The sequence below is a fragment of the Tachypleus tridentatus genome, chromosome 13, assembly GCF_004210375.1.
Source record: "Tachypleus tridentatus isolate NWPU-2018 chromosome 13, ASM421037v1, whole genome shotgun sequence".
Lineage (NCBI taxonomy): Eukaryota > Metazoa > Arthropoda > Merostomata > Xiphosura > Limulidae > Tachypleus > Tachypleus tridentatus.
This window is the reverse complement of record NC_134837.1, coordinates 48,437,930-48,465,316: the sequence shown is the minus strand read 5'-3', so window position 1 is coordinate 48,465,316 and position 27,387 is coordinate 48,437,930. Positions and strand designations below refer to the sequence as shown.

General features: G+C 34.5%; 1 long non-coding RNA gene across 4 annotated transcripts; it reads right to left on the bottom strand.

Moving 5' to 3' along the window:
* Positions 1-635: 635 nt before the first annotated feature.
* On the bottom strand, positions 636-19,713 carry LOC143237917 (uncharacterized). 4 transcript variants are annotated; one of them, XR_013020331.1, is made up of 4 exons: positions 19,457-19,713; positions 15,821-16,443; positions 4,933-5,167; positions 636-773 (listed from the first exon to the last, which is right to left on the bottom strand). It is a non-coding gene; the product is annotated as an uncharacterized LOC143237917 (long non-coding RNA). The 4 variants fall into 4 exon arrangements; XR_013020330.1 differs by having other exon boundaries at positions 636-5,167; positions 15,821-15,925; positions 16,177-16,443; XR_013020329.1 differs by having other exon boundaries at positions 636-5,167.
* Positions 19,714-27,387: the final 7,674 nt, after the last annotated feature.

Here is a 27,387-nt window from a genome sequence, read left to right as displayed (position 1 = left end):
GATAAAACGACCTATGTGTTGTACAAATGCATGTCTTTTCTTGTGTATTAAATAATATCTATTCATTTCACTTCGGAAGTTTATCTAAAGGTAACTTATATGCCTTATTGTAAGATGTTTTCCTAATTTTCTTATAATCCAGTAATTTAAAGTTTGCCCCCCCAGAGGTACAGCTGAATTTATGTGGAATTACAACGTTGATGTGGGCAGAGCACAGATAATATTTTCTATTCTGATTAAATATATATATATATATATATATTACAAATGCATGTCTTTTCTTGTGTATTAAATAATATCTATTCATTTCACTTCGGAAGTTTATCTAAAGGTAAATTATATGCCTTATTGTAAGATGTTTTCCTAATTTTCTTATAATCCAGTAATTTAAAGTTTGCCCCCCCAGAGGTACAGCTGTGTTCAGTTTTCGGAGAATGCTAGCAGTTTCACATAATTCTTTGTACAGTACAAATCGCCTTGTGCGTTGGTATATATAAAAAACAAACAAACCTGTTTGATTACACACCAAAACAGTGAAGCCGTAAACAGTAACATTGGACGTTACGGTGCCACTTATCAGTTGCACTCCATAAGATGCCTGGAACAACTTCACCAGAGCACCTGATGAAGTACAATCAACTGGTGGCGACTTTGAAAACCCAACTAGGTATGTTGATCACTCTCACAATAGCCAGGATCACAGAGCCTATCACGAAGTGAAATTCAGGGTAGAATTGATTCTCTCCAGTCTTCACTTCTAATTTTAATTCAAACTAAACAGAAAAAGGAATAAACAAAAGAAGGATTACCACCTGTTTATGATTATTAGATCCGTACCATTTTGTAATGTTCAGTAAAAATAACAGAAGCCGATTTGGAATATAATATCAAGAGTATACGTCTTGTTAAAGATCGTCTCGTTCTTTTTCTGTTAATTTTTTATAAAAAAGTTTAAATTTCCTTTACCACAAGCTTTAATGATCAAATATATTAACAAAGCTTAAAAACAATATTTTAGCATGTTCTTAAAATTTAGTGTTCCTCCCCAGCAAAGGAAATGATTAATTGTGATTTTATTATATCAGTGTACGATGTAAATTAAAATGTAGTTGCGTTAGGATTAAATATCATATACCAATAAAAATATGTATGTTGAAATACGTCTATTCCTGTTCGTCTAGATTGATTTTATTGTCACATATGTTGAAAGGGAGAACACGTTTTGCGTGACGCGGATTCGAATCCACGACCCTCAGACTGGGCGTCGAGCATTCTAACCACGTGGCCGATGTCAGTGAGCAAGAATAAGGGTTAAGAAACATGTAACATAGAGAGTTAGTTGTATGTTGATGGACAGTAATAGTTTAAGAAATACGTGCACAATTATTAAAACGTAACAGGAAGAATGGAGAAGAGCAAATGGAGGTTCGGATGGTACAACAAAAAGAAAGAAAATAACAATAAAGTAAGCAGGCTAGTGAAAAAAACAGGAATATACGTACAAAGCAACGAAAATAACAGAAGAGTTGATATTATTACACAGAAAAGTTATGAAAGTAACAATATTTCTCGTTTGGAGAACCGTTGCTTAAATATAGAAACAAGCCTGGTGGGTTTTAGTGTCATAACCATTTTCTAAACGCCTTTATACATATAGAACGTCGAAAAAATGCAGGATAATAATTCTTTAATAGGACAAAGAGTTTATACAACAACCCAAGTTTTAGGATCGTTTTATACGTATAATTCGGTATTTGTTTCTGGTAACGCAAACGAAATTGTAAATGAAAACAGTTTTTACGATTTTTTTGTCTGTTATTACATATAAAGCTACACAATGGGCTATCGAAACACGATTTTTTGCATTATAAGCCCTCAGACTTGCCTCTGAGCCACAAGGTAATAAATAAGTGATATTCTTTGTTCACCTTTTGTGTACAGATCTCCCACTTCAATAAGTCCCTATAAATGCAGTCATGGAATTTAGCATTTCCAAAGTCTAAGTAATTACAGCAAATCATTTGTAAAGAAAACTCCATTGTAAGAAATAATTGTTTAATTAATTGGGAATGTTAAGCAGATAACGGAGAGCCCAAATTTTCCACTGTCAAAAATAGAAGCCTTTTGTTCACTGAGAGATCATATATCCAGATGAACAAAAAATGTTTACATGGAGAACAATGTTGAAGGAAATTTTTTAAGACTGCACGCTGTGAATCAGAAGATTTTGTTAAAACTGAATAAGCACACCGGAAAAGCAATAAATATCTCTTACACTAATCTACACAACATTTTCAAAAGATTAGCCATCTTTGCTTTTTGTTATAATATTTAAATTTACAAAGAGAATCAATAAGACTAAACACCGTCACGTGTCGGTTTTTATTCAGTGAAAATATTTTATCACCGCGGAAACGGAGCTTAATTGTAGAACACAAACATGATCAATATTTTAAATAACTTATGTTTGAGGCCCGGCATGGTCAGGTAGTTAAGGCACTCGACTCATAATTCGAGGGTCGCGGGTTCGAATCCCCATCACACCAAACATGCTCACCCTCCCAGCGATGGGGTGTTATTATGTGCAGTCAATCCCCCTGTTCGTTGGTAAAAGAGTAGCCCAAGAGTTGGCGGTGAGTAGTGATGACTAATCGTACACTGCTAAATTAGGGACGGCTAGCACAGATATTCAAAAACAAAACAAACTATTATGTTTATCTTTGAATTCCCCGTAAAGCTACGCAAGGGCTATCTGCGCTAATAAATTATCAGAAAAAAAATGTTGTAAAATGGTTCTTATCTTCACATCTACAATACTGTTTTTTTATTTACGTTATTCTATACAAACATATTACAACTAACAATGTATACAAATATGCCTCCCACAGCAGTTTATCTTGTAAAAATAAAACCTGACATTGTTAACCCTTTCAACTTAAAGGCCCTCCACATGAAAGAAATTTTATTGTACCATTAACGAAGGCATAACAAAACTCCAGATCTATTCAGTGATGTGCTAGTTAAAATGTTTTTAAGTACGATAATAAGAAACATTCAGATCTCATGCAGAAACCACACTACAACTGAATATTAGAATAACAGCCAAAATCCTGTTAACAACGAGAGCACCTAAATGTTCATTCACAATCTAATCACCATAACATTTGATATTATAGTCATTTTACACGCTGTAAATATTATTCTCATTGTTTATCCTTTGCACTATACTACAATAACTGAATGGAAATTTCGTTTAAAATAAACCGTTATATGCAAAACTAAATGTGGGCCTGCCGAAACGTATGAAGGTTCTTTGATCCGCAACTTTGGTCAAAATTTTGTTCGGCCTTTCGACTAAAGCACCACTGTCGTTTTTATTGTTATTATTCAAAAGTCAGCACAGAATACTAGATATTGTGATAGCTTGGAGACACCTATAAAATGTAGCTAAAAAGCAGCTTACGAATGCGATGGTGTTCAAGAAAATTATAAATCAAACGATCCAAGTTATGTGATAGTAATTTACAGTACGGAAAACCTGTTGCATGAAACCTACACACACTTTATTAGTTTTGTCCGTCTAACAGGTTTTGCAAGATAGTAATAATATTTTCTGTATTTGTTTTCGATAAAAATCGGTTCCGATAAAATTATAATTTTTCCCATCCTTGTAAAGAAAACAACAACAAAAACACAACACATTTATCTCCTAGTTCTGTATCTTGCATATGTGAAGTCTGGATGTCAAGTTGTAAATTACACTATTAGTAATTCAGACAGAAAGGGGAGGGATGCCTACGCAGAAGTCATAAACAAGCAATTTTATCTTTTTTATGGGGTCACCATCTATTCCTTTCCCCTGTACACTTTATTTTTATTACTGGCACCAATTTTTTTCCGAGATCTGATAAACCTCCACTTTGGCATTTTAAAAAGCTGTGATTATAATTGCTTTTCTAAACTCAAGGCAAAAGGTCGAATTAAAAGTGAAATAAAATACATTTTAGCGAGGACAGATGGGTGGGGTTAACAGTTTAATAGTCTCAAAGGCTGATGGTATGTATGATAGTAAGAAAAACAGCAATCTGAAGTGTACCAAATAAAACCATTTGGATCAAAGGTTTGGACCAATGCACCATAGGGTCGCGGATTTGAATCCCCGTTTCAAATATGCTCGCCCTTTCAGTCGTGGGGACGTTATATAATGTGAATGTAAATCCCATTATTCCTTGTTAAAAGAGTAGCCTAAGAGTTGGCGGTGGGTAGTGACAACTAGCAGCCTTTCTTCTAGTCTTTCACTTTTATAGTAGGGACGACTAATGCAGATAGTTCTTGTGTAGCTTTGCACGAAATTTAAAGTAAGACAAACTAATGCACCTTTGAACTTAACTTAGTACTACAACTAAGATTCTAGTCTAGTAAGCCTCATAGTGATGACTAATCGCAGTAAGAGAATACTAGTTCGTTGAAGAAAACTATAAACGACATGTCCGTGCTGGCTTGGTTTGAGTTTCGCGCAAAGCTACACGGGGACTATCTGCACTAGCTGCCCCTAGTTTTGCAGTATAAGACTAGAGGCAAGGCAGCTAGTCATCACCATCCACCGCCAACTCTTGGGCTACTCTTTTATCAACAAATAGTGGGACTGACTTAACATTATAACGCCCCCAAGGCTGAAAGGACGAGCATTTTGATGTGACGGGATTCGAACCCTGTCTTTGCTGGACGTAAAACATTTGTAAATTTCAAATACATCTTGGAAAGCTCTTAAATCTACTATTATGAATGTTTGGTCCAATGCCACCTAAGTTGTTGCAAAAGGAATGTTTTAGACCAAATAGAAAACATTCGTTCAATAATAATAATAATACCAAAGACGACAGAATATAAATATGCTGAACGTTTTCATAATGAGATAATTTTCCCACACACTTCTCGACTTCACCGCATGGCTCCGATTTCGGCGTGTCAAGACAAGTATGTTGCATTTCCTGTCGCTTGCCCTTATCCGAGCCACTCAAAGCGCGTGTTGACAGTTGAACTTAAAGGAGACGGTGAAAAAGAAACAAACAATATTACGTCAGTAATTTAGCTTCCGTCTGCTTAAACGTCATAGTCCTGTTTTCGCATCTTTTAGGTAGTAATCATCAGGCCTCATTGGTGGAATCTATAAATTGGTTTGAAAAAAAGAACAACAACAACAAAAAAATGGTTAATACAGTGTTTTTACGGTTGGGTCCTACATTTGGGATAACTACATACAAACAAAAAAGAAAAAAACCCGTAAATAATAGAGTAATACCATACACTAAAACTAAACATTAAATATCTATGAATTTTCCTTCATTCCAATATTATGATTAAAGTAAAACTCATATGGAACAATTTAGTTGTTCCATATAATTACTACTAATGAACTTCTTTTATTTGTCTGCGCTGAAATTATTTATGACGTGATTGGTCTGGGAGAAAATTTAAACCCTTTCGTATTCCCCAGTCATTCACGAACATTTTCCTAAGAAGCACTTAAAAGTATCCCCTCCCCAGTGGCACAGAGGAATGTCTGAGGACTCACATCGCTAGAAACTGGGTTTCGATACCCTTGGTGGGGTGTGTGTATGTTTTATTACAGCAAAACCACATGAGGTTATCTGCCGTGTCCATCGAGGGGAAACCCGTGGTGGGTAGAGCACAAATAGCTCATTGTGTTGTAGCTTTGTGCTTAATTCAAAATAAACAAATACTTAAAAGTAATAACCGCTCGCTAGCTTCTTCATAAGCTATTAAACTTGGCATATCTATGAGAGAATTTTCGGGAAAAGCATAGCCGTGCCTAATTTACCCTGAAACGTTTGTCTTACCAACTAGTGGGATTTTGATCTCAGTTTTATAAAGTTTGCATAGTGTCTATATGCAGAGCGTGTTTTTTGTATCATCAATGTGTCGTGAATCATGAATGCTAAATAAATATCGAGTCACGCCCGACCACTGTGACTTTCCAAAACGTCACAGAGAGCAATTGAAACCACGCCATCTTTTTCAAGAAATGTTTCGCTTATCAAAAAATATTGTGTGGTTGAATCAGGTTTCCTGAAGTCATGGCTCAGTCATGAAGTCATGAATACCACAGGAAAATAGCTGAATCATTCTAGAGAAACAAACTAGTGGGTGTATGTGTAGGAGTCTGAAACGACATGTTTGATCATGATACATGCAACATGCTTGATTCACTCAACCATCCCTTTGTGGCATCTGAACTGCATTTATCTTCTTATTCTCATATTTTCAATAACCCTTAAAAATTAATTTACAAATGGACCAACTTAGTAAAAATATTTTTCTCACACAAGACAAAATTAAAAGGCTCAATGTTATACTGGATTAATTTCAAGCAAAAACAATTAGACTTTTAGACAATTAAACAATTAGTTTAATATTTTTAATTCGTGCAGTATAACGTTTCTTCCCTTTTTTGTTCTTTCATATTGGTCTTAGTAATAATTAGCCTAACTTTTTTAAACTACTTATTTACCAACTTGCTTGTGCATCCATGTATGTTTTTGTTTCAGGTTCCCTAATGACAATACCATCATACTGCAACTTATCCTACAATTTACTGCTTGAATTTCTTTAATGTTGTAAACAGAATACTGAGCAACTTTGCCTTTTTTCTTTCAGTTCTTTACACTCGAGGTTTGTGCAAGACAAAACATATTCAATGTGGCAAACAATATGGATCATACCAATAGTGAGCGATTATATGGATAATACGATGGCTAACCTCTGGTAGTGATACTATAGTGTTCACTTGTCCAACATGAAGAAAATATCCAAATACGGGAAACAACAGAAAGTAATCCTGTTTCGGGCTGAATACAACAACTCCCTCTCTATACATGCCTGCCTAGTAAGTTGAGTTTATTTGTTTTTTTAATTTCGCGCTAAGCCACACCAGGACTATTTACGCTATCGGTTCCTAATTCAGTAGTGTAAAACCAGAGGAAAAGTACCTAGTCATCACCACCCACCGCCAACTGTTGGACATCTCTTATACCAATGAATAGTGGGATTGACCGTAACATTATAACGCCCATTATAACACCTGCGACCCTCGGATTGCGAGTCGATCACCCTAACCACCTTACCATGTCGGGCGATAAATTACGAATTGAGTTTCTAATTTACCTTGAGTTGGCTCATATACCGTAAATTTCTTTTCTTTTGGTAATACACTAAAAATATTCAATTTATTTTAAAGAAATATCATTAACTGAAAAACGTGTAACTGGAAATGCTGTAAGTAATTAAAACACAGAAGCTTTAAAAACTGTAAGACATAAATATATCTCACCTTTCTCACTCACTGAATAAAAAGCATGAAAAATCAATATTACCACGAATTGAATGTTCCAGATGCAGGTGATATATTTCTTCTTTACTTTCACTCACAAGTCATAACAATTAACTTAGTTCAACTCATTTTAATATAAGCTGTGGATTTTTGCGGTTTAGTGTTCGAACTAATCAATAAACTTCAGTAAAAGAAACAGATAAAAGACATCATATATAGGTAATGGTTTAAATGATAATACGTATGATATAAGCTGTTTTAGTCAAACTTCTGCGCCCAACCTTTCTTAAAAAAGTGAAACAAAAACTTCTACGCATTCAAATGAACCGCACTTGTTAAAGTTTCAAGGGTGAAGACTAAAATACTTAAACAGGATCTGTTAACTGATGCTTTCGAGATGATATCGGAGTGACATGTTACATCTATTCTTTATCTTGAGTTATAGGGTAATGAAACTCACTAATTCTAGGAAAGACGCACTCACTTGAGCGCCGTATAATCACCCACACGTCCGCCAGTGACTTTTGACGTAGGTTAGTCGTCGATTTTCACCAAGAAAGCAAAAGTGTAGTGGCACCACAGTCGTGAGTACGGGCATTTGTCAGCTCGGAGCAGCTGGTTAGGGTGCATGTTAGTTTGGCAACAACGCCACACGACCTTGTACGGAATTCGCAGGAATGATTCCTAGCAAACACGCGCTCTGTGCAATTCACTGACCTCGCAGCAAAGCTGCGCGTGAAACAACAAACAAACACACATAACAAACAAATTTTTGGCCAAATTCGCAGCTGTCTCGAGAAAATTGGCAACTGGCCAAGATAACGTACAGCACACGATTAAATTATCATTATAAATAATCAAAATTTAAAATAACTTAGCATAAGTACACGTGGAATGTAACGTATATTAAAGCTATCATGGACCCGCCATATCGACAAAGACACAATGATACGCAACGCTGAGCCATGGTGACGCTAAGGAATGCAACAAACAGTAACTTTCTGAGAATGAATTATATTTCGCAGATATTCGACTGAAACCAACATAACCATTTCGCAGTAAAATTCGTAATTTTGACCAGCCTCGTAGCTATATTAAAAGTGAAAGACATCTGAATGAAATGGAACGGTTTGATTTGTAGTTTCAGGCATCGTGGAAACTAAACCCACAATCTGACCTACTCAAAATGCCCTTTATAAGGCTTTAAGGTCGAAAAATAAACTTATGAACTGGTCACAGCAAAGACGTGTTTATTCAACATGAAACTAACATTGTTAAACAAACAAAAGATTTAATATTTTTTTATGTTTGAAAATGCTTAAGGCAAAGATGCATTTCAAATTATAATAGATTCAAGGGAATATAACCGATTACAGCCATCTAATCGTATTTGCAATGCAGTATATTTGAGAATTTTATTATTACGAATTACGAATTATTACGAAGTTCGCGGGTTCAAATCCCCGACCAACCAAGCGTGTTTGTTCTTTCAGCTGCGGGAGCGTTATAATGTTACTGTTAATCCCAATATTCGTTGGTAAAAGAGTAGCCCAAGAGTTGGCGGTGGATAGTGATGACTAGCTGCCTTCCCTCTAGTCTTTAACATTTAATGTATGAACGGCTAGCGCAGATAGCCCTTGTGTAGGTAGCTTTATGCGAAACTCAAACCAATTATTATGGAAGACGCAGACACAGTTAGAGATTCCCCTACATTACTACTGAATTGATAAAAATGTAAATATATTGAGCAGCACTTGGACTTATGTATAATATTTAAAATGTCAGATTATACAACAAATAACAGCTATTAAAAACAGTCCCCCCCCAGTGGCATAGCAGCATGTCTTTGGACTTAAAACGTTAGAAGCCAGATTTTGAAGCCCGTAGCAGGCAGAACACAGATAACACATTGTTTAGCTTTGTGCTTAACTTCAAACAAACAAACAAAGCACAACCCTTAAAAGACAGACTGTACGTGTTTCAGTGGCATTCTTCTAAAACATGTAGTCTCTGTGTTCTGTTTTTATTAAATCTCGTGTATTATGTAACTATTTAACATTGTATAATTTCTAATAAAAACGTAGGTCCATTAAGAATGAATCCGGTTCATAGAAAAGGTTTATGTTTGAAGAATAAAATTAGTATTTGCTATCTCATATGTAGCATTAAAAAACAACAACAACTACAAAGTACTCTTAACATTATTTTGTTGTTGAGTTGCTAGATTGTACGTAAAGCGTAGTTTGTCGGGCAGGAGTGAGCAATGCGAGGTTCCCCAAAAGAAATCTGTGTTGTGTTAAATAAAGCCAATAAATAACAACTTACGGAGTGTAACGATTCGGGTGAGGGGCCATAAACTAGTTTCAATAGTTTAAAGAACTACAACCGAAGAATGGTTACTGATTGGTTTTACGACTTTCATTCTCAAGACGACCCCTCATTCAAGCGAACCCTATTTATCCTCTTCTCGAACTGCAAGTACGTTCTGGTGAATTATACAAAACGGGTTTGAAATACATTGAAATGAAGTGTATCTTACTATGAAAATACTGATTACCAGAAGAAACTTACGTAGAAAACAATAACAATGAAACTAAGTCCACATTATATGTATATATATATGAATGTATATTATATATCGTCATAGAACTCCAGCTTCACCCGGTTTAGTTCCATTTAGCTACAAAGCATTTCAACATCTTAACCCTGTATTTTACACACTAACAGAGCTTTGTTTGAAATCTGCTATATCACTTCTGAAAATTGTCTTACTAATAGAGTCAGACTTTGTTTCCTAGGTCAGTCATGCGTATGAACCAAGCCTGAAAAATTTGGGTTTTCCTCAGGACAAACAAAGATAAAACAATAAATGCTACGGATACAGCTTGACTACCTCCATAAATAATAACTACGAAGAATATGCGCGTGTGTGTGTGGGATAAAACTAAAGGCTAGTCCCCCCCTTTTTTTTTTGCGACTTCCTGACCTTATTATCCGAAACACTGAAGTTTCCTTGGTGAGCAGCTGTTTTCTTGTCGCAAGTGAAACAAGTAACGGTGTTTATATAAAACGACCGCTGATCGTCAAAATCCATTGGTCTTAACCCCTCCGCCCCATGACACAGTTCGTGCGAGTGGTGTTTTTTCCCCCGCCTGTCCTACTTCTTCCCGACTATTGTCTAGCTTACATCAACGAGGTAAAAGAACCCCGTCGCCGAGGGCAGGGTAACCCAGAAAAGCAACGTCTGGTCTCTGACTCTCACGAGTGAAGACAGATGTGCGTCTCGTTTTTTTTTTTAAGTACTTGGCTGCAACTACGGGGACCACCAGGAATTTTAAAAAGTGGTTCTACATTAGAGTAATTCCACTTACCTATGCTTTAATAGGTTGAATGGAAAACACTTCCGCAACCGGCTCTTACTTAGTTTTTAAAACGCACACAATGAAAAATTCGATAAATAAAAACACCCACATTCAGTTATATTGAAAAATAAATTTCGAGGACGCCTTAAAACACAAGTGATTTTCAACGGTGATATAGTTATCTTACATTTATTAAGTTCTTCTGAATATTTTTGTAACGGATTTCTTTGAAAAGTGCGATGAATATAATTACAACAAAAATATAAGTTACAATATAAAGATTTCTATATGATATAATGAAAGAATTTGTAATTATTTTACTATCTGTATGCTATTATTATTATATACTTTCTCATCCTCTTTTGTATGTTATTTGCATAGGCTGAAAATTGTTTTGAGGTATACTCTCACTATTATATGGTTATTTCTGCATTCCCTTATAACTGGATGTGTTACGTATTATAATTCATCCTGAACGAATCTCCAATTTATGTTACGTATTACTATTTCAAAGAGCCTGAACTCAATTAAACTGTAACAAAAATTTAGAAAAAGCTCGATTTGTTTAAGTTTTAACTGGATTTCTAACTTATCTTTATCACTTAACTCTCATTGGCTAGTGGAAACAATAGAGTATTCCCCTAATGTTTCCTCAGACAAACAACAAATAATCATAGACTAGTATTTCAGTAATGCGCATTTTTAGTTCATTTTTTTCTTATTGATTTATTAACTTCTAAAATTTTGGCAATTTCAAGCAAGTCATTTTTGTTATATCTCTCTGGTTGTTCGAGCGAGTGTGGTTAAAAAAAAAAACCTTGAGAACCAAACATAATAAAATCTTGTTCGCACTGATAAATATAAATTGAATTTGAATTAAGGTCGAATTTGTCTCCGATTCAGATATCGGACACGAGTCCCCAATTTATTATTGTTACGTACAGTAACTTATCTCGGACAAGTATCCGATTTATTGTGTTACCTACGTTACGTATTACGATTTCAAATAGCCGAAATTTTTAATTTAAATTTAGAAATTAATTGAATGTTAATATGTATCAAATTTATGATATTTGCCAACAAGATTCATACACACAATTTTCTTTCTTAACATAAACATATTTAAATATACAAACAATAATACAGTTTATAATAATGATTATTATAAACAGTTATTAAAACAAAGATTTGTATACAAAGGTTTTACAAAGTTAAAACAATATTGAGTCTTCTACCTGGTCTAGAACTGAATACTTTATCGACGGTTCACGATGAGCGAATTAATTTCGAGTTGACATCGATACGGTAAGCTAAAAATCCCTTTAGATGTGATTTTTTCCCCCGATGTTATGCAGTCTTCATAGAAATACTAACGTCCGAAGTTAGTTAATCCGCTGAAGTTAAACAGTTTGTGATGTTCGAAATATAAAAACGTTATTGGTCATATACTTGTAGTTTTAATAAGCGTTTATCACAGTTATAGCTTCCGAGGATGATAGTATACTAACTGTAGCAAACCAGCAATATAAATTACATACATACATACATAGTCCATTGTTGATTCTTACTTTCGAAAATATTTCACAAATGTAGTGAGTAGACGAGAATTTCGCAATACACATTTAACATGTATTTCTAAAAATATATATTAAAATAAATATATAATAATAAATCCGGTACAGATGCTACAACACTACAAGTTAATAGCTCGCAGTTCTTACATTGGAAAATATAGATTGTTTTTTGCGTTTTTTCGGAAGTATTACTTGGAATATGGTACACCTATTTCACTAGCATGCTCTCTAACAAAGATTATATAAACCAGATGTAGATTCTTCAGAAGCACTTTTACTGGGCTCGACGAATTATATACGTTTGTTTTTCCTGACTGTAATAGATATTTTTAACAACAGCTGTTGTGTTGTTCTGGTGTTTCTTGTCAAGCCTGGAGCTTAAAAAGGAGGGGTGGATGGATCAATAACTAATTAGCACTTGCGACTCCCAAGTGATTATTTGTGCTCTTCTGGGGGACACTCCTAACACTTTGGGAATCGGTACTGTAAATAATAGAACATTTCAATAGAGAACCAAGCGGAACCAACCAAACTACTCAAAAACAAAAGAATTCTCAGTTATCATTTATATATATATATTAATATTCGCCGGTAGATCAGAGGTAAATCTGAAGTTTCAGAACACTACACTCTGGGGTTTGATCTACCGTGGTGAATAATGCACATATAGCTAGCTCATTGTATGGCTTTTCGTTACAACAACAAAAAATACTCAAACCTAAACCTGTTACATACATTATTCTCCCTTTGGCTTTATGGTAACTCTGAGGGTTTGTAACGCTAAAATTTAGGTTTCAGTACTTGTGCGAGGGATAGGGATGACACAGCAAAGATATGTCATTGTGCAACTTTGTGTTGTATAATAACGAATAAACAAAGTTAGTGGATATGAAGACTATTTGCTATTTCCATGACGTCAGCACATTTATAAATCGATGCTGTATGTAAATTAATACTTTCATTCACTCTTATGTAAACACAAAATTGATTGATCGTGCTATGAACGTTATTCCGCTAAAATACGTTTCGTTTGTTTGTTGTTAAAACACAAACCTTTACAATGTGTTATTTGTGTCGTGCCTACTGTGGGTATTGATACCCGAATTTTAGCGTTATTAACACTCAGACTTGCCGCTTAGCCAAAAAGGAATTCTTAAAATCACAAGAACGTTGTTTCTTACTACGTGAGACCTGAAGAACTCTGGAGATATACATGAAACAATTTCACCAATGAAGGATATTAACTGACATTATTATATATCTTAAAGGGGTTCGCGCCCTATTATAAAATATCGCGCTCCGCACTTTGGGGCTGTGTGTACGTTATTAGAGAAACTATCAAATCACGCTATTCGGACTAACAAGAGTAGCTAAAGTGCTAACGATAGCTGGTGTTAACTACCTTCCTTCCCTCTGATACATCACTTCAAAATTAGAGACAGTTAGCACCTACAATCCTCGTGCAGCTTTGCACGAACTTCAACAAAAACTAACAAACAATGTATTGTTGTGCTTTAACATTATAATTCAGGAAGTTAAAAGCTGTTACAATACACACTGGTACGATTGTAGCTAGCAGTGATGACGTCTACAAAGTTTACAAAGAACAGTTCGTCATAAAGGTGTAGATTAACGGTTATTTTACATTAATTTCTTTGACTGTAATTCAGTGACGAATCAAAAACAATATTGTGGTCCTACACTTGTTACATACATTATTCTTCCTATGCCTTTATGGTAACTCTGAGGGCCTATAACGCCACAAATCAGTTTTCAATATTCGCTGGAGTTCTGACCATCTTCAAGCCAGAGCATGTCACACACAGTTTAAAAATATCAAAATATCTCCCTATACAATAAAATAATACTTAAACCGATGTCAGCAGAAAAGAAAAATACCACTGACAGCGCAAACTTTGTTCTTCCTCTTATAAAAAACATAACTAATATAAAATATCGTTATATCTGACACCTTGAAGTAATAACACATAGGCTAAGAAAGTGTAACAGTTAGTGTAAAGCATAAATGAGTGGATGATGTTTTCGTACAGTGTTAATCTCGGTCGGTTCTTAATAGGTGTCATATACACCTACTTCTTGAATCACTTTGAGACATTTTATTTTATTTATTTTTCATTAGGAATGTTCTAGGGCCCTTTACAAGTGCACCTAGTGCATATTGGACAACTAAGACTGAAGAAAAACCTAATAAAGTTGTTACACATAGTCCTACAGATATTGTTGGGGGGTGAACTCCTTGTAATGTCTAGAAGAAGGATGCGAGCCCTTGCCTCCAGTACAAAGTATATTCCTTGAAGCAATTTCACTAGTTAAAATATTAGCAGATTAAAAAAAAATATCATTTTTCATAACATATATATATATACATTATTTCAAGTTCTATGTATTCGTTTCTTAAAATTAAGCCTAACGTTACTGAAATATTAAATTGGCTTCTTAGGTACACCTAAAAAAGAAGTGAAAACGATGTGGTGATAAATCATTGTTTCTATAAATTGGTTCTTTTAAAAAAAGCAAATTTATCAGAAAATAAACATGCGTGTATCTTAAAATTATACCTTTAAAAACTAAGTAACAATACACATCGAGAAAGTTTCCAATAAATAATTAAATCAAAAGGCAAGGCACAATGAACGACGAGCAGGTAAACAATAGAGTGTTAAATCACAAACTAAGGGGCCCGGCATGGCCAGTTGGTTAGAGCGATCGACTCGTAATCTGAGGGTCACACCAAACATGCTCGCCCTTTCAGCCATGGGGATATTTATAAAGTGACGGTCAATCCCACTGTTCGTTGGTAAAAGATTAACCCAAGAGCTTCTGTGGGTGATGATGACTAGATACCTTCCCTCTAGTCTTACATTGCTAAATTAGAGACGGCTAACGTGTAGTTTTGATCGAAATTGAAAAAAACAAACAAACAAACTTAGGTACGATAGATGCCGAGCAGGTACACAGTAAAGAGTTAAATAAAAACAAGGAACAATGTATGTCGAGCAGATGCACAAAATCACGTTAAAACAAAAAAGGAACAATACATAGCCAGCAGGAACACAATAGTGTGAAATCAAATAGAATATACTTAATATCAATTTCTGGTCGAAGCAAGCTACCTTCATAGATCAAATTGCACATCTATCAAGTAACGAGCACAAATAACAAACATTACTTATATCACTGTCTCATCAGTTAGGTACAATTTCGGCCGTAATCCCAAAATGCTACACAATCTTACATTAAAAAAATTACGAATCATATATTTTAGTTATATTTTGAATAAAACTAAAAAGTTTAACGAAATTCATTTCAGTTTTCGATATTGGTTTCATACACAATTAGTGTTACTTCACTTTATCCAAATATATTTAGTTATTTTTTCAATCTTATTGTACCTAGCATCATTGTTCTTACCTTGTTTTTCAGGAAGTAACTTGTCTTGAACGCAACTTGTCTTCGCATTACAAATGGTTATTCTTTTACATAATATAGAATTCAGGAAGAGATGTACCTACCCTTATCCCAGATTATGCACCACTCTTCTCGGACGTAGGTAGTCGTAACTCGTAAACTGCCACAGCAGTGTACATGATTTAAGTTTATGTACTTCCTGAAGAAAACTGAAAATTACTATTTCATTGTATTAAACTGCCTTAAGTAAATAACTAAAAAAAAAGCAGCTTTAAAGATTATTAACATAATATATTAAAGTAAACAAATACGTTTAAAAAGTCTTAATAACGTAAAAAGCAAAAACTTATAGAATATTTATTTACTTGTTTCTTTATCCATTTCATCAAAGGTAGTCGTATTGCTCATATACAAAACGGTGTTTATTTCACCTGTAATAATATAATAAAACTGTCCATACCACTCATAGCAAAATTCAGAAATTTCTAATGGAAACTGATCAAACTTGGCTTATCCTTGCAATTACACCCTCAGCATACAATTTCAAGCTCGTGGAATCGAAACCCGCCACCGAACATGATCACCCTTTCAAACGTGTGGATGTTATAAGTGACAGTCAATCCAAGTATTTATTGGTAAAGAGTAGCCCAAGAATTGGCGTTAGATGGTGTTGAGCAGTTGTTTTCCATCTCATCTACAGAACTTAGGACAAATAGCGCGAAAGGACCTTTGCGTGAAATTCAGCAAACAAGAAATAACATTATTAATAAGACTTAAAACTAGACATATTAAATATTCCTACCGATACTGTTAATAATAGTTACTAAAGTATATTTTACATCTGGAACATAAAAACATTACCATTCTTTCCTTCACAATGTGAAATATCTAGCTCAGTAGAATGTTAATATAATCTGTCACCTTTTGTTTTCTATTTCTTATTCGACAAAAATAAAAACAGTTCCGTAACTATAGCCCAAAGTGGTTTTACATTTGGGATACCATAGAACATTCTCTTTGAAAATGGGGCATTTTTACATCAAATTTTGTTTGGGTTTTAATAACGAATTTTCCATAATTCAGCTACGCAGATTTCGAAAATAATATTCATTTTTTTCTATCACTTATGTAAAAGTACATATAACGTTTGTGAAAGTTTGTACGTGATGAAGGATAATGGATATCCCTTTAGAATTCAGCGTACAGAAATTACTTTTGAATATGTAAAAAATTCAAGGCAAGAAAACCATCACAGGCCTGTGTTATTTGTGTTGGCATCAAATATACGCAGCGGAGCACTTTGGTATTCTAAGAAGAGAATAAACAACGGAATGTAATAAACTAACATGACAAGAAAGACAGATTCAATTGAAAAAATGTATTATATATATAAACTTATTTTGATACAAGCTAGAAAGAAACAAAGGTTTACAGAATATATTAAAGGCTTAAGTTAAAAGCCCACCACCATTAATTTTCATCTGATCAACATTTCAAATGTACAAAAACAATGAAGTCAGATAAGAATATACTATGTAGAATAACTAATGCCATTATTTTATAGTTTGATGTTTTTATCATGATCACCTATTTATCAAATATGCACTTAGGACTAACCTAAATCTCCTCAGATGGCCGAATCTCATGAGGTGTTCTTTGGATTACGGCCGACAATATCGTTAACAACGAAGTACCCAATCGATGCAATAATGCATTCCAGGCTTCACAAAGAAAGAAACGTAAGAAAAGTATATTTAATTAGCTTCGCTGACTACCAAATTGACCTTAAGTTTCGTTTTAAGTACATAACTTGCTTTTATCGGGTGGGTGGTTGGTTGGGTGGGTTTGGCGTTTTATGGCGCAAAGGAACTAGGCTATCTGCGCCGATCGGAATTTAACGTTAGATTAAAAGAATCAGTCATATAACGATATGAGATGTAATAAAAAGAGATAAGCTATACAAAAACGGTGAAAATGAGTACATCAACCAACAAACCTTTGGTCCATTTAAAGTTCATTGCAACAATAACAAGCAGCAACATGAATACAGAAAGTGTCCAAGTTTTCCTGGACTAATTTTGTTTAACGTATATACATATACACATACAAACACATACAAACTCCACGCCTCCTTCGTAAGGTATAAAAATTTTTTTCTTACTCAAGATACACTTGGAAATAATTCACATCTAGTCCTACTGTGTATATTGTTAAATGTCTTCGGCAAAATGAGAGATGATAATACTGGTGTGAAAGATACACAATAATATCAAGAAATTCTCTCAAAATTAGTAATAAATGATCCAAAACTGGGTTCTGGTAAATTCGACAGCAATTCAGGCATGTTAATAATGTCAACTATTTATAATCATGTAAGAAAATGTACGTTTCCTTCTCGAATATTAATATATATAAAATATATAGGGTTTCAGGCACTAGGAAACAAAACTCACACACGGCTCTAGTCTAATTTTTCAGGGCCGTATTAGAAACGGAAATGGAATTTTATTTCATTTTGCCGAATTTTTTAAGGACTTGCATCTGAAGCAAATCCATGCTACTTGTTTAGTAACTGCATTTTATATACTTGAATATGTACAAAATAATCATTTGTTTACATCAAATACAATAGTCAATCTATAATCAGTCTTCAAGATGAGTTGAAACTCTTACGTAACTTCTTTTTTGGTCAACCGAATGATCTTCGATGTGTGGCTCTTTGTCTCGTCGCTAAATCCCAGAGTTCTCCGCGCGCTACTTCAGGTACCTGACTTTCTTCAACACAGTCACAAGCACCTGATGCAGCACGTGGGAACCACATCGGATGATAGTAGCTTCTTGGCGTTAGATGGCGCCAGTGCTTTCGACAAAGCCAAGTTACTCAGAGACTGATTGGCAGAATAATGTAGACACATACATTATTAGTGTTCACCACCACCTAGTGTTCTGCATAGAGCTGGTGAGCCGTCTGAGTACACAGATGGTCTAGTCTACAGTCTGTATACAATCTGTTTTGTTTTTTTTCCTTTCATATAGCTTTTCATTCAGTTAACCCCCCATCCCACCATTCCCTTCTGGAACCAGGTCGATAAAGGGATCCATACTTACACGTAACGGTTACAACAATGGTTACACAAGGCCTAACTGTCTAGGTATCACGCTGATCCATATGAGCTTCGCAGTTGTTTCTATCCCCTGCTGCATGACTCAGAGATTCATATATATTACTCATTCGCAAATTACGAAACTCCACCTACGCATATGCGCTCGAAGCTGATAACCTTAATACGCTTTGTGCCCGTTCAAACCCAACATCCTGTTGACGGTAGATTAAAAACAAATCTTTTATTTATCTATTTATTTTTACTCTTACGAAATCTACGTAAGTCGTGAAATGCTGTGAATTCTTAAAAATACATTTAATTCTACGTGTAACGGTTTATATTTTGCAGTCTTTTTCCTAGGTTTTAAGCTCAAGATTTAGAACAACTATCATAATGGAGATAAGATACCTTATTCTAATTTATTAGAAGTTGCGCTCACTGGCGAGTCTAGACGATAGCAGTAACTGAAAATTGCTATTATTGATACACATCTTATGAAAATATTTTTATTGGTACAGAGGTACAGCCAAGAAGGTAACTTACAGCCAAACATTTCATTTAAAAAACAAAAACGCATTTTCGTCTAAAAAAAGTGAACTAATTACTTAAAAGACATTAGAAACGTCGGGAACTTACCCGTTATAGGCCTAAACAATCAACTTAAACATCAATATCGTATAATTACAGTATTTACCGCTAACACAAGAACCTTCGAATGTACGTCTAACTTACTCCAACTCTCTGCCGGAATGGCCACGTCTGAGACAACAGCTTAGTTAGTCAATGTCGTCATTCGTACCTTCTTTATGATATCGGGCGACACGCTTCTTGGAAAACGCACTGGTAGTAGATGATTCTCAAATCTGATTGGCTTTTCTGTCTTCAGTCTTAGCCAACGACGAACCAGTCCTCACAGACATTTGTAATTCCAGCCGTTCTGTACCAATAAACAACTAGATACCAGGCGATTCTGTAGCACTTCCGCAATACGCTATAGAGACGGATATTGTGTTTTTTTAAAAAAATCACATTGCCTCTCCCCGTCTTGTAACAAAAGACGGGCATTCTTGAGGTTAAAGACGAGAAGCATGATTATTGATGATTCAGATTCTATTTAATGTAATGTGTTGGAGTAAACACGTTGTTCCGTCTAACATAACTCTAACACAACTTTAACATAGATAAACGCTTGTCGGGAAAGGATAACAGAAACCAAAATATACCTTAACGTTCTAATTATTGGATATTCACAGTATATGCCTATTGGAGATCGCAAAAAAACAATTTTCCGAAACACGCGTGAAATAAATTTATAATTCTCTGTTTCAGTGGATTATTTTGATCACCAAATACGCGTTTAAAGCGAGTTAAAAGAAATATTTCTTGTATGGGGGCAGGCTGATATTTTCGGAGAATAAGGACAGAAACTGAGGTAAAACATGCTCGTTCTATAATTTCACATGCTCAACCCAAACTATTTTTATGCGAAACCAAAGAATTACAGGCATAATGTTTTGTAGCAGAACACACGCACTTATTGCCGGTATATCATATGGCCGTTTTTTTAGTTTTAGTGGTGTGAAATGTGGCGGTGTGAAATTGGCACTTCACTTTAAACTACTGCTATCTTCGCTTCATTTTCCATCATTATAGTAAACACAATAACTTCTAGATAAAAATTATCTATCCGCATGAATGAGAGCGTTAAATGTATCAAACTGATTTAATGATACGATAACTATTAATTTTAACCATGTTTTCTGAGCACATTACGACTTTACTTTAGTAACTGTGGAAGATGAGTGAATATTCCAAAGGAATCCTTGTTTATCATCATCATCATAACTGGCTATACCACTTAGCGGATTTAACTGGAAATTAACAATTAAAATCATGTGACACAAATGATGCAGGGAAGAAAAGTAATTGAAATACGTCATAAACAAAAGAAGGATCATTGTAACAGCGAGAGGGTACCATAAGGGCTCGTGTTACAGGAAATGGAGCTGAGCTGTTTATATTAACTAAAGTCTGTCATACAGCACATTCTGAGAAGGAAAATATTTGTAAAGCTATAAAGAAAATATTTGTAAAGATTCTTTAAATCCAGGGATCGTCTGTGCGCCTGCACAATTAATACATTTACGCAATGTGGTGACCGCACGAGTGTGCTGATGTTTACAAAATTCGTCGAACAATAACATCAACAACAAATATCTGAAGACGTAGAAATTCATTTGGAAGTAGCAGAAAGTTAACCATTTGTGTATGTTACTTGTAACACATTAATTTACCATCCGCAGTATTCTGAGCAGTGATAGGCTGGGATGAGGGATCAGAAGGTTCAAGGTTCGCTCCACAATGCTGCTTAACACACTTCATGATTTCAGCCAACTACGCATTATAAGAGTGGCATGTAAACTGTTATTTGCGTCAACTTCAGGCAAAGCCCTTATGATGGTGCTAACTTCCTTACCTCCTGCTAGTATTTCGATATTGCGAACGGATATACCTGGACCTTGTAGGGGCCTTGACCTAGCCAATTAGTTCATGTACGAACAAGATGATGTTCAGGTTGAACAATGTAAAATTACGATCTGAATAATACCAAACATGGAAATTTATAAAAATAAAAAAGTAATTTATCCTCATGTACATTTTGCTACAATATTAAGAGCAAAAAAAATACCCAAAACCTAAAGTTTTATGACTGACACAAGAAAAGATATAATATTTATTAATAATATTTTTCCTTCATTGTGCTATAAAACGCCAATTTTGTTTTCTTAATCTTAATTTAAACAAGTAAAATATTACATTATTGTTTGTATGTTTGTTTATTGGATTTCGCTCAAAGTTACTCGAGGGCTATCTGCGCTAATCGTCTCTGATTTTAAAGAGAGAGATACAGGGAAGGCAACTAAACAACAAGACCTTCCGTCTGCTCTTGGGCTACCCCTTTACCAACAATCGTGGATTGGCCGTCGCATCATAACGTTCCCACAGCTGAAAGGGCGCGAATGTTTAGTGACCTGTGTTTATCCCTTGACCCGTACATTACGAGTCAAGTGCTCTAGCCATCTGAAGTATGCGTAACAGAAGAGATTTTCCTACCAAAACAGATACACAAGATCTGTTGAGGAAGTCGAAATCACCATGAAAAATTCAAGTCCACAAGAAAAAAACTAATCACAAGAAAGTTGACGTAAAATAATTAATGCTGAATTTAGGCTAGAGATCCAAGAATTAAATTTACCCCAAATAAAGTACAAAATACTACAAATAACAATTTAAAATGAAAATGAAATTCACCTAAAGTCACCTGTTGAATTTCACGATTTTTAAAAGCTTTCCAGAATAAGCTACCAAATTCGCTGAAAAGAACAGAAACTCGCGATCAGCGCTGTTGGAACGTGTAGTTCACAAGTATTACAGGGCAAGCCCTCAGGTGAGTGTAGTAACGTGGTCGGTATTTATAAGGTAACTGAACGAATTCTCCTTGCATGGTTTCGTACGTTTTCTCGGTACTTCATGGCATTCAATAAATAACTGTAGGACACAGGGAACCATACTCTATACAGTGTCCATATCCAGGTTCAAGGACACTCGTTTCCGTAAAATAAGTTGTTGTTTTGTATCGAAAAAATATATATAATTTTGACTTACTGTTTAGTTCACGTTCGCATGTAGCACTTTAGCTGCTGGTTTAGGTGGGCGATTTGACAAGAATAAAATAAAAGTGTTGAAGAACCAAGTGATCTCTTTTCAGTATAACCTGCAACGAAAAGAAGACAAAACAAAGAAGAATGATCAGTAAAAACACTTTATATCTTCACAGAAAATATTCAAGTTACTGATTCGTTAGTACAATATCTTGTGTAGTATTTGCCTCGGCGTTTTTCTTTTCAGTTTTTAGAACTTAGTAGTTGTGTTGATCTATTCAAAGTCAAACTGAGTATATATGAAGTAGCGAGCCCGTGGGTCTAAGGCGCATATTTACTGGGTCGCTATAATGCAAATTTAATTGCTTGTGTTACTATTTTGCACATTTTCAGTTGAATGATAATACAAATGAAATTTCTTTAATCAAGCTACTTTCGGTAGTTAGTGGCTCGACTTATTTACGTGCGCTAATGTAAATGATAGATTTGGGGTCCATTTTTGGGGAATCCCTTTAAAAATGTTTTTGTGAAATATCTTGGTTCCCTAAAGGATTGGATGAAAAGTTTTACCTTTTTAGAAAATCTCGGGGTCGAGACAATTCATTTAGTACCATTTATAAGTCAGTGCGACCAGCTGTTTAGGAAGAGTTACGTGACACACAGACACTAAATTTTTTTATATATATGAAATACACTCATTACAGACAACAAACATATGGATATAACTAAATCTGTATCGCTTGGACACATGAAATATAATCCACTAAAATGTTCAAATGGAGCACGCAGGATTTAAACGAATATAGGTAGTTAAAACTAGTATATTACAGGACATTTAAACATTTATAAAATAAATACTAATGACCTCTATAAATTATAACACAAACTAAGAATAGGAAAATGAGATATTTTAAGCCGTGCAAATAATGATTTCGTCTACTAAATTCTTAACTGAATCAACTCCAGACTTGAATAATTCAGGACTAAGTGACAAAAACTCTATAGGGCGATGCAATAAAAACAACAATAGGGTACGTTTAGACCAGCAAACAAAGGGAAGTAGCTTCAACAGAAGAGTCCTGTAGAATTACATAATTAACTACAACAATGGCTACACTTACACTAGACAACACCAGCATAAGGAACGGGGAACAAGTTTAAAGGAACTTTAAAAGAAACATAAAAGTTGATTACAAAGACTAAACTTATTCCGTTATCAAAATATTTACGTGATATGAAAATTTATCTGACCGTATACTGAATTGTCTGTCTACCTATGCAATAATACATATATGATCTCATGCACGCTGCGTTTAAAAATCAAGCGGTTTTACAGTTGCTAAACTTTGCAAACTGGGTCTGAAAGAAATCGCTTTTATATTTATCACTTGTGCTTTAGAATCGCGAGTATAAATTTATCATTTTTGGACTTTAACAAAATGATTACCAAATGCAAAGTAAATAGAAACTTAAAATGGAAAGGTGACCCATGAAGATATAATGTACATACTTATGATGGGACAATATATGCAATAAGAACACTTATAATAATGAAAATGTATTCTACTTGGAAAGACTCGTTAGTCACGTTAGAAAACAGAACTATTTTTGGTTGATCCTGCGTAAAATAAGAGCTTCAACATCATAGAACGCAAGCGATATTACAACTGAGAACGCGTGTTTCTACTAATACACGATTTAGTTAATAAAACTTCCTAATCCGCCGCGTGTAGTTGCAGTAGTGTAACAGAGCGGCTCACGTGCTACTAAGATTGTGGTTGCACGGTGCCCGCCAGGCGGCTTAGTCACGCAGAAGTTTTTGTTACTTTGTTCCTTTATTTTAAGGTACAGTAGTGTTGTTTTACAGTATCGAAGCAGCTTCTGTTACAACCAACGCCCTTACCACAGAGCAAATTTACATTATTCCGTTGTGACTAGTGCCACTAAGTATGCTGAAATGTATGTATATATATATTTACAGAACGCAGAGGGATAAGATATCACGCCGGAAGTGCTAGTACTCAAAATGAACAGTTTTTGTGAGTCATTTATAAACAGCCAACAGAAAAATAAACCACAAGGAAGATTTGCGACGTCGTATTGCGCAGATGTTATGCGCACCTAAAGTATACGTTACGTGACAAACAATCATAACATTAACCAAAATCTGATCCTCTTGAGCTGTGAGATGGCTTCAATGTTATTATAGAAAGTGAATTATAGTAGGAACTACCAGCACAACCTGTTTTTAGCAGAGCACAGAGTGCAGTGAGTTGGTCGTATATCGAGAAATAAAAGAATAGCTGTGTATGTAATGTATATTAAACAAACTACCTTACACTTAAAAGCAACTGCGGTATTCATTCTATTATATATGGTTGATCGTACATCGAGAAATAAGATACTAGCTATGTATGTATTAGACAAATTAACTTACAGCTGTGGCTCTTTTCTATTATTTGTGGGCAAAGTTTCATTTTATTTTAAATCTTCGGTCGATGATTATGCTATAACGTTTTTTACATATGTTTTGTTTAAATTGACAAATATTTCGCTGCAGATATCAATTTAAAATCCTATAAAAATTCTGATGAAAGAGTTCATACATTTCTCAGATAACAATCTAACTGAGATTACGTCTTCCCAACAACACAAGCAGGACATTGATTGTTAATATGTGGTATAAATTATTTAACACTGAAATTACCAACCTATTTTCGTACTTTTCAGTACTGTGGGATCTAACGATTCATTATATTGAACAATTTCATATTTTTGTCTGTTAACGGAACTTGTAGTAGTATGAGTTGTTAAAAAGTGTCTTAAAGCAAGTTCCAGTGTGCGTGGGGTATCTTTAGCACAGCGGTAAAGCGCTTGATGTTGAAATGAGACGAGGAAATATGTAGAAAAAAATAATCTAAGTATAAGAAGAGAGTGTGTGTTTTCTTATAGCAAAGTCACATCGGGCTATCTGCTGAGTCCACCGATGGGATTCGAACCCCTGATTTTAGCGTTGTACAGTTTAAGGAAGGCACCAAACAAAATCATTATTTTTCTAAGTAAAATGTGCAGGAGATTTCGTCAATATTTTATGAAATTAAGAGTATTAGTGACAGTAATCTTTGTTTAGAATCCTTGTTTGTTATTAGGGACCTTGTAATACTCTAAATCTCATTGGACTACAAGAGATTTGACGATAAATAGTTGAAAATAATGTTTATAAAAAGCATTATAACAATAAGTGTCAAAACACTTCGGTTAAGTATCGAAAGTTTAAAACGATTGGCGTGATTAACATACTCAGAGAATATATTTTCTTATTTTTTTTCTTTAATTAAAAGTTTTCAACTGTATGCGACTACATTTATTGTTCATTAACCCTCACTCGTACTTCAGTAAATATTTCTCAGTATTTATTTCTATTGCAATGCAATTCTGTAGAAAAACATGATACTCTTAAAAACAAACACAATAGTTAGATTTTGAACGTAAATGATTTTGAAATGAGAACAAAGCAAACATGTTTGGAGCAGTGAAAAAAGATACATCTCACAGTCTCAGCAACCTTTCATCTTTACTTCTACACACTCAAAAACCGTTCTAAACTATGCTTGTGTTATGCAATCAGTGTCTTCCACCTACATACACATCTCACGATATTTTACTCATCAAAGTCGTGACGTTCAGTACTTTCGTTACCAAGTTAATTTTTGTTTGATATAAGTTATCGATGTTACTTTTATAAAGGTGTAATCCATTTAAACGAATGAGATATTTGATTACAGCGGAGCTTTAAGATTATTATCTGTAAATGGAAAGCTATGACAAGGTGCTATTAGATAATTGAATATAACAATTGGTGATAACATACTATCAAATGACAGCATGCGATAAGTGAAGACAAGGTGCAACTCGAGCTCTGTTTCCATATAACGAGTGATGACACTATGCTATTAGACTACTGTCTATATACAATAACTGATGACAAGGTGATATTAGATTATTGTCTTTATACAATAACTGATGAGAAAGTGATATCAGACTGCTGTCTGTATACAATAACTAACGAGAAGGTGATATTAGACTGCTGTCTGTATACAATAACTAACGAGAAGGTGATATTAGACTGCTGTCTGCGTACAACAACTGATTATAACGTGATATTATATTACTCTGTATATAACAAGTGATGATAATGCACATGGCTGTCTACTTATGAGTGATTACGATAGCATATGGATCTAGTTTTTGTTTCCAGAGATTTGGCGGAATTGGGTTATTTCTTTTATTATTTATTTGTAAAATAAGTGTTAAATAAGTAACTGTATTTGAACGGTACCATTATATATATATAGGGTGGAACAGCTGAAAGAGATGTACCGGTCTGTAGCTGACGCCGTACGTGTGCAAACAGTAGAAACCATGATCGTCCCTACGATGGCTTTGTATGTGTTCGATCGACAATATACATTTTTGTATAATTCATACGAGAAGTAATCAGCTGAGTTTGCAGCTCATGCCGTACGAATGTTAACAGTAAACAGCATGCTTGAAACGCTAATTGTGAAAAATAAAACAAAATATTTAAATCACATTTTAGGTCATTTTCGTGCAAATTTGATGTAAAAGATCCATATATTTGAATAATTAGTTATTTGGTATGTTAAAAGAATCATTTGAAGCATACTGTAAGATAAGTGTTTTGTTGTGAGCTGACATAGCATATTATCTAATATAACTCATTCTAACCAAGTCTGTTGATAGGTGAAAGAATACCAACACTTATCGCAATTCAAATAGATAATTAACCATAAAAGGAGGACAAAACCATACCCTCATTTCATCAAGAAACTACAGTTTGAGGTCAAAGAAAACCCTCATATACAATTATTATATTTTAAACAC